Here is a 13681-nt window from a genome sequence, read left to right as displayed (position 1 = left end):
TTGCTGCACTGTCATTATTTTGTGAATGAAAAACACATCACAAGTGGCTAGGCAGATGTATTGGCTTGAACTCCGTTGTGTTCTAGTATACATGAGGACCCCCAAGGATTCAGAAAAACGCAATGCTTGCCCGTTTTAGTCCCTTAAATCGGGTTGCTCCTCCCAAGAAAACTGACTAGGGAATGACAACACAAACTTGTGTGTCCCTTGATGCCACATGCACAACAGCTCTGTTGAGGTGTTCAAACCAGTAGAACGTGCCACGAAGAAGATTGCTTCAAATGTCTCATGATCATAAGAGGACCATAAAGATTAAATGCCATCTAGTACATTACAGGAATAAATCCGTTCAAAGAAAGTGGACTACAAAAACAAATATTTGTTTACATTTTTTTTTATTGTAAATTATTTTATTTGTTCAAAAGTACTCCATTTGAGAATGGGAGCTGCCCTTGTACTAGGTAACATTCTCTTTTACTATCTGCTACCAAAACTGCTATTAAAAGTAAAATACTGCTGTCTCAGAATGGTGCCAGGAGCACTTGTGCTTTTTCCTTAAGCTCTGCAGAAGGTTGGTCTGCAGAGCAGAAAACTTTCCCAGCTAGGGACGCTGGACTTCTTCAGGGAGTAACTAAACCTTCCGAGCTAGGGAACTCGGTCATGGATCCCTGTTACGCTCACCTGGTATCCACATGGGTGCCACCCAGCCGGGTTACTCGCTGGTATGCTTCTCAGCTTTGCCCTGATGTGGTCTGCGGGGAAGGTTCTCCCTGAAAATACAGGAGGACTGTGTTCAAGGCTGACCGACTGTGGTAAGTATCCTCCCTCCACCCTGTATGATTTCAGTCCCTCTGGTGCCCTCTCCTCACCTTGTGGTAGAATTAGGCGTGCTCTCCGTCCTGCCTTCTTTGCAGGGGCGTGTTGTCTTTCATGGGCGAGTGCGGTCCAGTTACTTCACTGACGCCGGCCCTTTCGATATTGTTCAGGTAGGCCTTATTGCTGTTGTTTAGTTTTGTTGCTATCCTGCATGCTTTTCTTTGTTTAAAATGTCTTTTATTTTCTCCCTTATGCAGAGCTTCAGCGTGGCGAACTGGCTTGGTTGAGCCCCGCTGGTAAATGATGGCGCATTAAGAGCGCTATGATGCGGTAAGCAAGCGCTATGCGCAGCGCTGCAAGGTCTTGCCTTTGCTAACCTGTGTTTTCCTTCCTTGTAGGTCGTGGTGTTCTTCAGTAGAAGTGGAATGTCCGGTGTGGTGCCAGCCGAGAGGCGACCAACCAGGTAAGCCTTTTGAGCAGTTCGTAATTTGTAAATGTCTCTACTGCTTTCTTTAATGTTGCCTCTATCTTCCTCTCTCAGGTTGTTCTGTCCGGGAGGCGTGCAGATTCGAGGAAGCTGTTCTCAGTAGCTGCAAGTGTTTAAAGATGAAGACTGCAGGTAAGATGCTGCTGCTGCTAATGATGTTCCTTGTCTCCTTGCAGGTTATGCTTCTCAGAGGTTCGAGGGAATAGCTGGACACGGTGAGCGTCACGTTGCAAGCTGCAAAGTAACGCGAAGCGTGTTGTCTTGCTCAGGTGTGGTTTAAATAGCAAATTAACAAGGGGGGTCCTGGGAGTCCCTCTGCCAGACATTAGTCCTGGTTGCGAGAGACTTACCCAAAGTCTTTAGCTCAGTATCTTTCACAGAGAAGAAATATGCTAAACATATCAGTCTTTGTCCTGCCCTGGGGCAGTCCAGCACCGAAATGCTAGGCAATTCTCCTCTGAACAAGAGTACCAACAGCATCCCCAGACACGTGTTTCGGTCTGGTTGGACCTCATCAGTAGGGAGGAGCTGTGCCTCTCTTAAGAATAGTGAGCAAGGGGTAAGGACTGATATGTTTGGGATATTTCTTCTCTGTGAAAGATAGTGAGCTAAAGACTCTGGGTAAGTCTCTCGTAACCAGGACTAATGTCTGGCAGAGAGACTCCCAGAACCCCCCTTGTCAATTTGTGGTTTAAACAGCCCCAACAAAATAGTCCAGGTAAAGTAGTCCCTAGGCTAACACACCCAAAACACTAGACCGCATAGCTTGGTTCTTACGAACCAAGCTATGTGGATGCCTCCATGTTGGCTGACAATACAATAAAGTAGTTCCACAAGCACATTGTTTTTCATGGTGTATGAGCCTGGCGCCATAGGTGCCAGGAGTGGCCCCATGAGGGCTTTTGAAGAGGATGCCAGGCTTTAGAGGCCTGAGTCCTGACTCCACCTGGCCAATGGGTTTGCCAGAGGGGGTTTGGGCAAGGGTTGTGACAGCACTCCTCCCTAAGGCCCCTCCCATGGTGTTCCTTATATCTGGCCCAGGTTTGATTGGGAAGTTCCGATGGAATTCCCTGATTAGACATGGTGCGTGGATATTCTCACTGGGCTCCCAGGATCTATCTTGTGGTCCAAATCCTTTCCAATCGACGAGATAATATAGCTTGGTCCTAGAGTATTTAGAGTCCAAGATATCTTTGACTTCGAATTCTGGTTCTCCGTCAACAAGTATGGGCTTAGGTGGTGTCCCAATCCGTTTGCCGGGTTGCATTGGTTTCAGGAGGGACACATGGAATACCGGGTGGATGTGTAGATTAGGTGGTAAATCCAGTTTCACGGCTGCTGGGTTGATAATTGCCTTAATGGTATAGGGTCCTAAGAATCTGGGATGAAAGGTCTGAGTTCCCTTGATGGGTACAAACTTAGCGGCTAACCAAACTTTGTCTCCTACTTGATAATCAGGGGCCTTTTTCCGGTGTTGGTCTGCGAATCTCTTTTGTTTTTCTTTGGCATGAATAAGGTGTTCCTTTGCCCTTTTGAAAGCATGAGTAATGGTTGTGTGTAGAGTCTTTACGGCTGGCATTTCCAAGCTGGCTGGAAGGTTAGTTCAGAGGTACTTGGATGTCTGCCATAAAAGGTATAGAAGGGCGTTTGTCCTGTGCTTGAATGCAAAGAATTGTTATATGCATATTCGGCTATCCATAGTAGGTCTTTCCAATTCCTTTGTTCATGGTGCAGCATGCACCGTAAATATTGCTCGAGTGTCTGATTGGTTCTCTCGATTTGGCCATCCGTTTGTGGATGGTGACTGGGTTGATAGCCAAACGTCGATCTGCGCCATTGCACAACATTTTTTTCCAGAAGTTTGAAACAAACTGGCTGCCTCGATCAGAGACCAGAACCGAAGGGAAGCCATGTAGCTTAACCACACCCTCCAGGAACACTTTTGCTAAAGTGGCTGCGTCTGGGAGGCCTTTGAGAGGAATAAAATGGGCCATCTTCGAGAATAAGTCCACAACTACAAGGGCGGTGTTGAACCCTTGGCTTGGAGGTAGATCAGTGATGAAGTTAAGGGAAAGTGTGCCATGGAACTGGAGGAATGTCCAATGGTTGTAGGAGACCAGATGGTTTTTGTTTCTGTGATTTATTTTGTGCGCAGACACCGCAGGACTGAATATACTGAATGATGTCCTTACGCCAGGTAGGCCACCAAAAGTTCTCTTTCACCTTAGCTAGGGTTTTGGCGATCCCAGGATGCCCCTCGATCCGTGAATCATGATAGTTTGAAATAATATGCTGTTGTAATTCCTTCTTGGGTACATATAGGTGATCCCTAAAAAAGGGTAGATGGTCCTTGATGGTATATTGTTCTCCTTGAGTTTGCCATGCGAGGTAGGCATCAGGATTCATTGTCCGTTAGATTTCCTTTCGTATGTATTCGCTCTCCACTCTTGCTTCTCCACTCTTTTTGACTGCTTAGTCTCTGTTCTCTCCTCCTTTCCCTTCTCCCTTTTCCTATCTCCTCCCCTTACTTCTATGCACTTACTCTATCAGAATTGTCCCTGGCCCTAATATGATAACAACCTTGTCTGTTTCCCCGACCCTCCCATTACTGTTTCTTTCCTCCCCACACCCTCCTCCAGCACTATCTGAAATGTCGTCAGGCCCAGTATGATAGTCGCTTGTTTTGTTCCTCGCCTCCCTTTCTGCACCCCTCTCCCTCACCTTTTGTTTTTCTCCGGCTCTACCAGAAATATTGTCAGGCCTAGTACGGTAGTCGCCTGTCTGTTTCCATTTCCTTCCCACTCTCCCCCCCTCCCTTCCTTATCTATGTCTTAGCTCTTGCACTATCTGAAATGTTGTCAGGCCGAGTACGATAGTTAATTTCACATCCTTACTGTTCATGGCCTGTAAGAATGTCATTGTATTTCCCTTGTTCCCTCCCTTGCCTTGAAGCGCTTTGAAACACATTGTGTATAGGCGCTATATAAATAAACTATCATATCATAGTTCTGCTTGTGTTAAGGCTGTCATTATACCCAAGAGTTTGTCTTCAGGTATAATAGGTACTGTGTCTGGAGTTGTATATACTATTTCATCTATGCCCATGCGAGATAAGGCATCCGTCTTTCCGTTTCTGACTCCTGGTCGAAATGTGATTACATAATCATATTCGGCGAAGAAGAGGGCCCACCGTAATTGGCGCGAGGACTGGGCATTGGCTGTTTTGAGATATTGCAGCTTTTGGTGGTCTGTGATGACTGTAATGGTGTGTCTGGCCCCTCAGAAGGTAGTGCCTCCAGGCTTTAAAGGCGGATATGATAGCCATAAATTCCTTGTCCGTGATGGCATAATTAATCTCTGGAGGTGAGAACTTTTTCGACCAGAAGGCCACAGGATGTAGCTGGCCGGTTTCCGGGTCTCTCTGTGAAAGGACAGCCCCCATTGTGAGACTGGACGCATCAGTTTCAACGACATAAGGGAGGTCTGGACGAGGATGTCACAGGATTGGAGCGGAGGTAACCCTTTGTTTAAGTTCCTGAAAGGCCTCTTCTGCTTCTTCGGTCCAAGCAAACCTTTTATTGTTTTTTCGTAATAGTACTGTGATTGGGTGCACAACCTGAGAGAAGTCTGGGATGAACCGGCGGTAGAAGTTCGCAAAGCCCAGCATGCTTTGTACTCCTTTCAGAGACGTTGGTGAAGGCCATTTCAGAATGGCATCTACCTTGTGCACGTCCATTCTGATGCCTCCTGGAGTAAGGATAAAACCAAGAAATTCTGCTTCGTTGACGTGAAAAAAAGCATTTTTCAAGCTTTGCAAACAAGCGATGTTGACGGAGCTTGGTGAGGACTGAACGAACGTGCCTGACATGATCTTGTTCCGAGGCTGAGTATACTAAGATGTCGTCTATGTACACTAAGGCGCACACATCAATTAACTCCCTTAAGACGTCATTCATGAAATATTGGAATGCCGCAGGAGCGTTGCATAACCCGAAGGGCATGACTTGATATTCAAACAAGACGTACTTAGTACGGAAGGCGGTTTTTCATTCATCTCCTTTTTTGACTTGGACCAGGTGGTACGCTCCTCGAAGGTCCAATTTGGTATAAATCTGGGCATCTTTAACTTGGTCTAGCATCTCAGGGATAAGTGGCAAGGGGTAGCGGTTCTTCACAGTGATCTGGTTCAATGCGCGGTAGTCAATACAGGTTCTCAAGTCTCCTTCCTTTTTCGGTACAAAGAACAAAGGACTGGCTGCGGGGGACTTCGAAGGACGGATAAATCCGTTTGCAAGGTACTGGTCTAAATAGGATTTCAAATGAAGGTTTTCTGGTTCTGTGAGAGCGTAGATCCTGCTGCAAGGGATTCATGCACCAGGAACAAGGTCGATCTGACAGTCATAGGGCCTGTGTGGCGGCAATGTATTGGCTTGGTCCTTTCGGAAAACATCCTGGCAATCATGGTATTCACTTGGCAAGGTATTAGTTGCTCCCAGGGTTGATACTGTCGCTCCGGGAGTCATGGGGATACAGGCGTCGGGTTTCTCCTCTTGGTAATAGCAGGCAGGGGAGCAGTCACCGGGGAAGTTTAATTTTCGTGCCCGCCAGTCGGCCATGGCATCCCTAGTATTAGCCTGAACTGAGGTGCCTTAATGAGATCGAATGAAATAGACTCCCGATGTCCGTCCTGGCACAGCAAGGTTACCCTGGCTGTGCACTGGGTTAGTGGTCCAGAAGCGATTTCTGTATCATCCACGGAGGTTACCTTGCCCATAGTTGGCTTAGAACACAAAGGAAGCCCCATCTCTGCTGCCAGTTCTTGATCAATATAATTTCCAACTGCTCCACTATCGATGTATGCTTCAACGGCATGCATTCTTGACGACTGTTGGTGGTTAATTAAGATCACTGGTATTGCAAAGTGCGAGGTCAGCAACTCTTTCTTCTCACTCGACAAACTGACCTCTACGATTGTCGAGCTTGGTAGTTTTACGATTCCTTAGCTTCATCCTTCTCTGTGGCCCGACTGTTCTTCTTGGGGGTTTTACTGGACAGTCCTTCAGGAAACGTCCTGGTTTCCCACAATACAAACAAAGCTGTTGTTGTCTTCTTTTGTCCCGCTCTTGTTTTGTTAATGGAGGCCGTATCCCTCCAATCTGCATGGGTTCTACAGCATTTTCAGGTAAACGGGGTGTGTTTTCCCTTGGTCGAACATACACGATCCGAGGGTCCGCCTTAGACCAGTCTGCCTTTCGGTCCTGCAACCGGTGGTCTAGCTACACAACCAGATTTATGAATTCTGCAGTCTCTGGGTGGATCAACCACCTGGGCTAAGACGTCCTTTAATTCGCCTTGTAAGCCTCGATGGAATAACGTGGTTCTTTTGTTTTCTGGCCACCTAGCTTCGGCAACCAGTCTGTTGAAGGTAGCAATGTACGTTAACAAGTCCTGATTCCCCTGTCGGAGGGACAAGAGTTCATTGTCTACTGCTTGTTTCTGGGTATGGCAAGCAAAAAGTGTTTCCATTTCTCTCTGGAACCCCCCAAAGTCATGTAATAGAGGATCGTCATGGGTTAGCCAACGGCACTGACCAATCTGCTGCACTACCACTAAGGGATGATAAGACAAAAGCTACACGAGCTTGGTGGTTTGGAAATGCACCAGGCTTACGAAGAAAATGAGGGCGGCACTGATTGATGAATGCCGCATACTTCTGTGGGTCGCCTGAGAACCTTTCTGGTGGTGCCAGGGGCACTGTTCCAGGTAACGTGATCTGTACCGGAGTGGGTGGTATGGCAGGGTTTTGCATTGTTGGATTGTTTCCAGGTAGAGGCGTCTGTCCTGCCTGTGATTGCAAGTATTGCCTGCTAATCTCTTCAGTGCGTTCTTTGGTCACTCTTAGGTCTCTCCGGAGGGCATTAGTCTCTTGTCGGGCAGAATGAACCTCAGCATGAAACTCTCCTAGTAATTGGGCCAATTGGTCCATTTCTGATGTCTTCATGGCGCCCAGGTGGATTTGTTATGGTAGGCTTCGCATTCTGTTACGCTCACCTGGTATCCACAGGGATGCCACCCAGCTGGGTTACTCGCTGGTATGCTTCTCAGCTTTGCCCGGATGTGGTCTGCGGGAAAGGTTCTGCCTGAAAATACAGGAGGACTGTGTTTAAGGCTGACCGACTGGGGTAAGTATCCTCCCTCCATCCCCGTATGATTTCAGTCCCTCTGGCGCCCTCTCCTCACCTTGTGGTAGAATTAGGTGTGCTCTCCGTCCTGCCTTCTTTGCAGGGGCGCGTTGTCTTTCATGGGCGAGTGCGGTCCGGTTACTTCACTGAAGCCGGCCCGTTTGATAGTGTTCGTTTGATAGTGTTCAGGTAGGTCTTATTGCTGTGCTATCCTGCATGCCTTTCTTTGTTTAAAATGTCTTTTTTTTTTCTCCCTTAGGTATTGTAACGCTCACCTGGTTCCCACGGAGGCGCGGCGTCGAAGGCGCAGAACTCTGAAGATGGACAGGAAGGGCCCCTCTATTCTGGCTTCCCTGGCTCGTTGGATACCCTCCTGTGCGTTAAAAGGGAGTATTACCAACTGTGGAACAATGCTCAAGCCTCCCACTCCCTTCCAAACCTCCACGATACCTCCTCCACGATTCCCCGTGAAGCCTCACCTTAGGGTTTGGAAAGATGAGCTCTCCATCCTGCTTCTGATGCAGGGGCGCGTTGAAACCCAGTTACTTCACTGGATTGAGGATTGATGGGAGTTCAGGTAAGCTTGACTGTTCAGGTAAGGCGCTGTAAAAGTTCTGTTCAAAAGTTCAAGCTTAATAATAATGTTCGTTGTCTAATTGCAGCAAGCGCTAATGCTTATGTCTTTTTCCCCTTAGGGGCCGGGGTTCGGAGTGCCGGAGATATGGCGCCGACCCGAAGTGAAACAGTTCTGGATGAGCGCTCAGGTAATGTCTTTGCATTCGCTCATTCAATGTCTTTGTCTTTTTTCCCCCATAGGGGCCGGGGTCCGGAGATGCCAGGAAGCGGCAGGACCCGAAATGCAGTGGGAATAATCCAACAGGTAAGACTTAAAAGGAAACTGAGCTTTCCTTATTCCTTTTCTCCCTCTCACCTTTGTTCTTGTCTTTTTTCCTCTAGGCGCTGGGGCGTAGCTGAATCCGGAAGATCGCTGCTGAAGATGGAAGCACCTTGCAAAGGTGAGTAAAATGCAGCGCTGCAGCGATCGAAACAAAATGCCTTTAAAATGATGTCTTCCTTTTCAGGGCCGTTGTAGAAATGACTCCGGGATGCAGATTTAGCAGGTAAGGGCTTTTCTTCTCCTATTCTCTTCCTTTCTCCCCTTGCAGGTGTTCCAGGGTGCTGGCAGGGGTGGCTGAAGTCAGGATGCAGGAGCTGACACAGTGAGCGTCCAGCTGCTAGGTGCAGAACAACGCGAAGCACGTGTGGCTGTTCGGGTGGGGTTTAAATAGCCTTGGAAGAGGTTCCTGGTATGTATCCTTCCACCAATCAGGTATGTATCCTTCCTCGACCACACCCGGGTGGTGAAGTAGTTCTACAGGTAAAGTAGTCCCATTGAGGCCTCAAGAGGGCCTGGATGAAGCAGCAAGGTCTGCATCAGGTAAGTGTGCACCCAAGCACTTAACACATATCTTCTTCAATGAGCCTGGCGCCTAAGGCGCCAGGACTGGGGTCCGCTATGAGCCTGATGCCTAAGGCGCCAGGACTGAGTCCAAAGGGCCCCGACTTGGGCCCGCTGAGACTTCCCTGGGGAAAATGATGTCTGCCTCTGGGGTTGCTGGGCCCGGCCTGGCTCCTTGGAGGTAGGCATCATGACAGTACCCCCCCTCAAGGCCCCTCCCAAGGCCTTTTCCTCCGGGGGTTTTGGTTTGTGCGGGAATCTTCGATGGAATCGTTGAATTAATCGTGGTGCGTGAACATAGTTACTGGGTTCCCAAGATCTTTCCTGAGGTCCATATCCTTTCCAATCAACAAGATAGAAGAGTTTAGACTTAACTATCTTGGAATCTAAAATGTCTTTCACTTCGAATTCTAATTCTCCATCAATTTGGACAGGGCCTGGGGGCTCAGACAGTCTGGCTCCAGGTTGTACTGGTTTTAGAAGAGATGCGTGAAAAACGGGATGAATCCGCATGTTGGATGGTAAATCGAGTTTAAAGGCCACTGGGTTGATAATAGCTTTGATGGGGTAAGGCCCAATAAATCTGGGATTAAAAGTTTGCTGACCCTTGAGGGGTAGATGTTTAGTTGCTAGCCATACCTGATCTCCTACTTGATAAGGAGGAGTTTTACTTCGGTGCAAATCAGCGTTTTCTTTATACTTTTTCTTGGCTTGCTGTATGTGGGTTGTAGCTTCTTTGAAGGCTTGGGTTATTGTGGAATGTAGGTGATTTACTGCAGGCATCTCCAGGGTCAGAGGTGGATCTAGGTCAGAGGTCCGAGGATGGTGACCATACAGGGTATAAAAAGGAGTCTGTCCGGTTCCAGAATGCACTGAATTGTTGTATGCATATTCTGCAATCCAAAGGATGTCTTTCCAATTTAACTCGGATTGGTGTAACATGCACCGCAGATATTGCTCGAGAGTCTGATTGGTTCTCTCGGTTTGTCCGTCGATCTGGGGGTGGTGGCTGGTGGATAACCGCACGTCTATTTGTGCTAGTTGGCAACATTTCTTCCAAAAGTGGGAGATAAATTGACTTCCACGGTCTGAGACTAATATGGAAGGGAAACCATGTAACCGCACTATATTTTCCATAAATTCCTTGGCCAAGGTGGAAGCTGACGGCAATCCTTTTAAAGGGATAAAATGGGCCATTTTGGAGAATAGATCCACTATTACGAGAATCGTGTTGTAACCACCACAAGGAGGCAGGTCAGTTATAAAGTCCATTGACAAGGTGTGCCAAGGTGCTGGTGGAATGTCCAAAGGTTGAAGTAGGCCGGCTGGCCTTTTCTTTTGACTCTTATTTTGGGCACAGATTCCGCAAGACAACACAAATGACTTTATGTCTTTTCTCCAAGAAGGCCACCAGAAGTGGCGTTTGATCTTTTCTTCTGTTTTCACGATACCGGGGTGTCCTTCCATTAATGATTCATGATGACGGGTAATGACAAGTTCCTGCAATTCTTTACTTGGCAGAAATAACCGCTCTTGGAAGTAGGGTAAATCATCCTTAACGGTGTAGTGAGGACCCTTTTGACTCCATTCCAGTACGGCAGAAGAGTCAAAAAGCTGTTTTACTTGAGCTTGGATGTCCTCAATGGTTTGCAATGAAGTCAAGCCCAGAATTCTTTGTTCCGGTATGATTGGCACAGGTTCTAAACTCGAATTGGGTTCTTCCATGCCTATCCGGGATAAGGCATCTGCCTTACCATTCTTGCAGCCAGGGCGATAGATAATTACAAAATCAAATTCCGCAAAGAATAAAGCCCATCGGAGTTGTCGCGAAGATTGAGCTTTGGCCGTCTTTAAATACTGCAAATTTCTGTGGTCCGTAATTACGGTGATGGTGTGTCTTGCACCGAGAAGATAGTGACGCCAAGCCTTGAAAGCTGATTTAATAGCCAGTAGTTCTTTGTCGGTAATTGCGTAATTGAGTTCAGGTGGAGAGAATTTTCTGGACCAAAAGGCTACAGGGTGTAGTTGGTTAGTTTCTGGGTCTCTTTGCGACAGGACAGCTCCCATGGCCGAACTGGATGCATCGGTTTCCACGATGTAAGGGAGATCTGGGCGCGGGTGCTTCAATACAGGTGCAGAGGTGAATTTGGTTTTCAGGTCCTGAAAGGCTTGTTCAGCCTCAAGAGTCCATTCAAAGCGTTTATTTTTCTTTAGGAGAGCTGTGATGGGTTGAACAGTTCGAGAAAATTCCGGGATGAACCTTCGATAGAAATTGGCAAAGCCAAGCATGCTTTGCACTCCCTTCACAGAGCTAGGAGATGGCCATTTGAGAATGGCGTCCACTTTCCGCGAGTCCATTCGGATTCCTTGAGGTGTCAGGATGAATCCGAGAAACTCCACTTCTGTGGTATGAAAAACGCATTTTTCGAGCTTGGCAAATAATTTGTGCTGGCGCAATTTCTCAAGAACTGCCCTAACATGGTTTCTGTGATCAGATTCTGAGGAGGAATACACCAGGATGTCGTCAATATAAACGATGACACAAACATCGATAAGTTCCCGAAGAACATCATTCATGAAGTACTGAAAGGCGGCAGGTGCGTTGCACAAACCGAAGGACATTACTTGATATTCGAAGAGCCCAAATTTGGTGCGGAATGCAGTCTTCCACTCGCCGCCCTCTTTTATACGTACCAGGTGGCAAGCTCCTCGGAGATCTAGCTTGGTGTACACACGAGCATCTTTTACTTGGTCGATAAGCTCAGGTATCAGGGGCAAAGGGTAACGATTCTTAATCGTTATCTGATTTAGGGCGCGGTAGTCAATACAGGCCCTAAGGTCTCCTTCCTTTTTAGGTACGAAGAACAAAGCAGAAGAGACTGGTGACTTTGATGGGCGAATGAAGCCATTGGCCAGGTATTCATCCAAATACTGGCGCAAATGCAGGTTCAGTAAGAGCATAAATCCTACTACAAGGTAGTTGTGCATTGGGTACCAAGTCGATTTGGCAATCGTAAGATCGATGGGGAGGTAAGGTGTTAGCCTGCTCTTTCTGAAAAACGTCTTGGAATTCTTGGTATTCAGATGGTAGCTGTACAGTGGTGGAAGTTACAGAGGCTAGACCCATAGCTGGATTCCTTGGGTAACAGGTTGGTTCACAATCAGGAAAAGTTATCTTCTTTGCTCGCCAGTCTATTCTCGGATTATGTGTTTCTAACCAAGGGATACCAAGAAGTACTTGAAATTGTGGGGCCTTGATCACATCAAACACGATTGCTTCCCGATGTCCGTCCTGACCCACCAGAGTGATTTCAACTCTGGAATGCGTTACAGGCCCTGAGGCTATTTCGGTTCCATCAACTGTAGTAATTACATCTTGGGTTACTTTCGGGCGGAGAGGAAGCTTAATCCTGGAAGCCAATTCACGGTCTATGTAATTTCCAATAGCTCCACTGTCTATGTATGCTTTTATAGCATGCCACTGCTGAGGCTGTTTTGGGTTCACAAGCACCATTGGCATGACAAAATGCGAGGTCAAAGAGTTTGTTTTCAAGCTGGCAAGCAGACCCCTACGCTTGTCGGGCTAGGTCGTTTCCCGAACCAGGTGTCAATAACTCGTTATCAGTGGCTCCAACCACCTTCTTGGGTGGTTTAACTGGACAACTTTGAAGAAAGTGACCGGAAGTTCCGCAATACAGACAAAGTTGCATTTGTCCCCTTCTCTCTCGTTCCTTCTGCGTTAATGGTCCTTTAACACTGCCAATTTGCATAGGTTCGGAAAAGTCAGTACTCTTGGAGTTAACGTGGGTCTTGATAGGTACTCTGGTTTCATACTTGAGCCGATCTGCTTTTCTATTTTGAAGTCTGTGATCAAGTTGAACCACTAAGTCTATGTAGTCTGCGCAGGCCTGGGGTGGATCTACTATCTGAGCTATAACATCTTTAAGCTCTCCGCGCAGGCCTCTATGAAACAATGTGATCCTTTTATTTTCAGGCCATCCGGTTTCCACAACTAGTCTATTAAAGGTGGCGATATAGGACAAAAGATCCTGATTACCTTGTCGTAAGGATAGCAGTTCGTTGTCAAGGGCCTGTCCCTGCGAGTGTCGAGCGAACAATCTTTCCATGCTGGCCTGGAAGCCCTGGAAATCCCGGAGAATGGGATCATCCTGTTTTACCAATGGAATAGACCAATCGGCAGCACAGCCACTGAGGTAAGATAGTACAAAGGCTATTTTGGTGTGGTCGTTGGGGAAGGCCCCAGGCCTGCATAAAAAGTGTAAACGGCATTGGTTCATAAAAACGGCATATTTCTTGGGATCCCCCGCAAAACGTTCCGGCGGGGCCAAAGGCATGTGTCCAGGTAGATTGATTTGTACCGGGTTATTCGAACCCATTGTTGTAGAAATACCTCCGGAAACAGGTAAAGGAGTGTGCTCTGCCTGGCCCTGCAATAACCTTTTGGCCAGATCATCAGTTCTTTCCTTGGATAGGATTAGTTCCCTTCTGAGAGCATTAGTCTCCTGGCGGGCTGAGTGCACTTCTGCTCGTAATTCCCCTAAAAGATGGGCCAGCTGATCTGTCTCGGAAGTCTCCATAGCGCCCAGGTGGGAGATTGTGGTAAGGCTTCGCGTTCTGTAACGCTCACCTGGTTCCCACGGAGGCGCGGCGTCGAAGGCGCAGAACTCTGAAGATGGACAGGAAGGGCCCCTCTATTCTGGCTCGTTGGATACTCTC

Source organism: Ambystoma mexicanum, chromosome 11, assembly GCF_040938575.1.
Source record: "Ambystoma mexicanum isolate Mex_15411 chromosome 11, UKY_AmexF1_1, whole genome shotgun sequence".
In the NCBI taxonomy this organism is placed as follows: Eukaryota; Metazoa; Chordata; class Amphibia; order Caudata; family Ambystomatidae; genus Ambystoma; species Ambystoma mexicanum.
Note: the sequence above shows the minus strand (reverse complement) of the source record.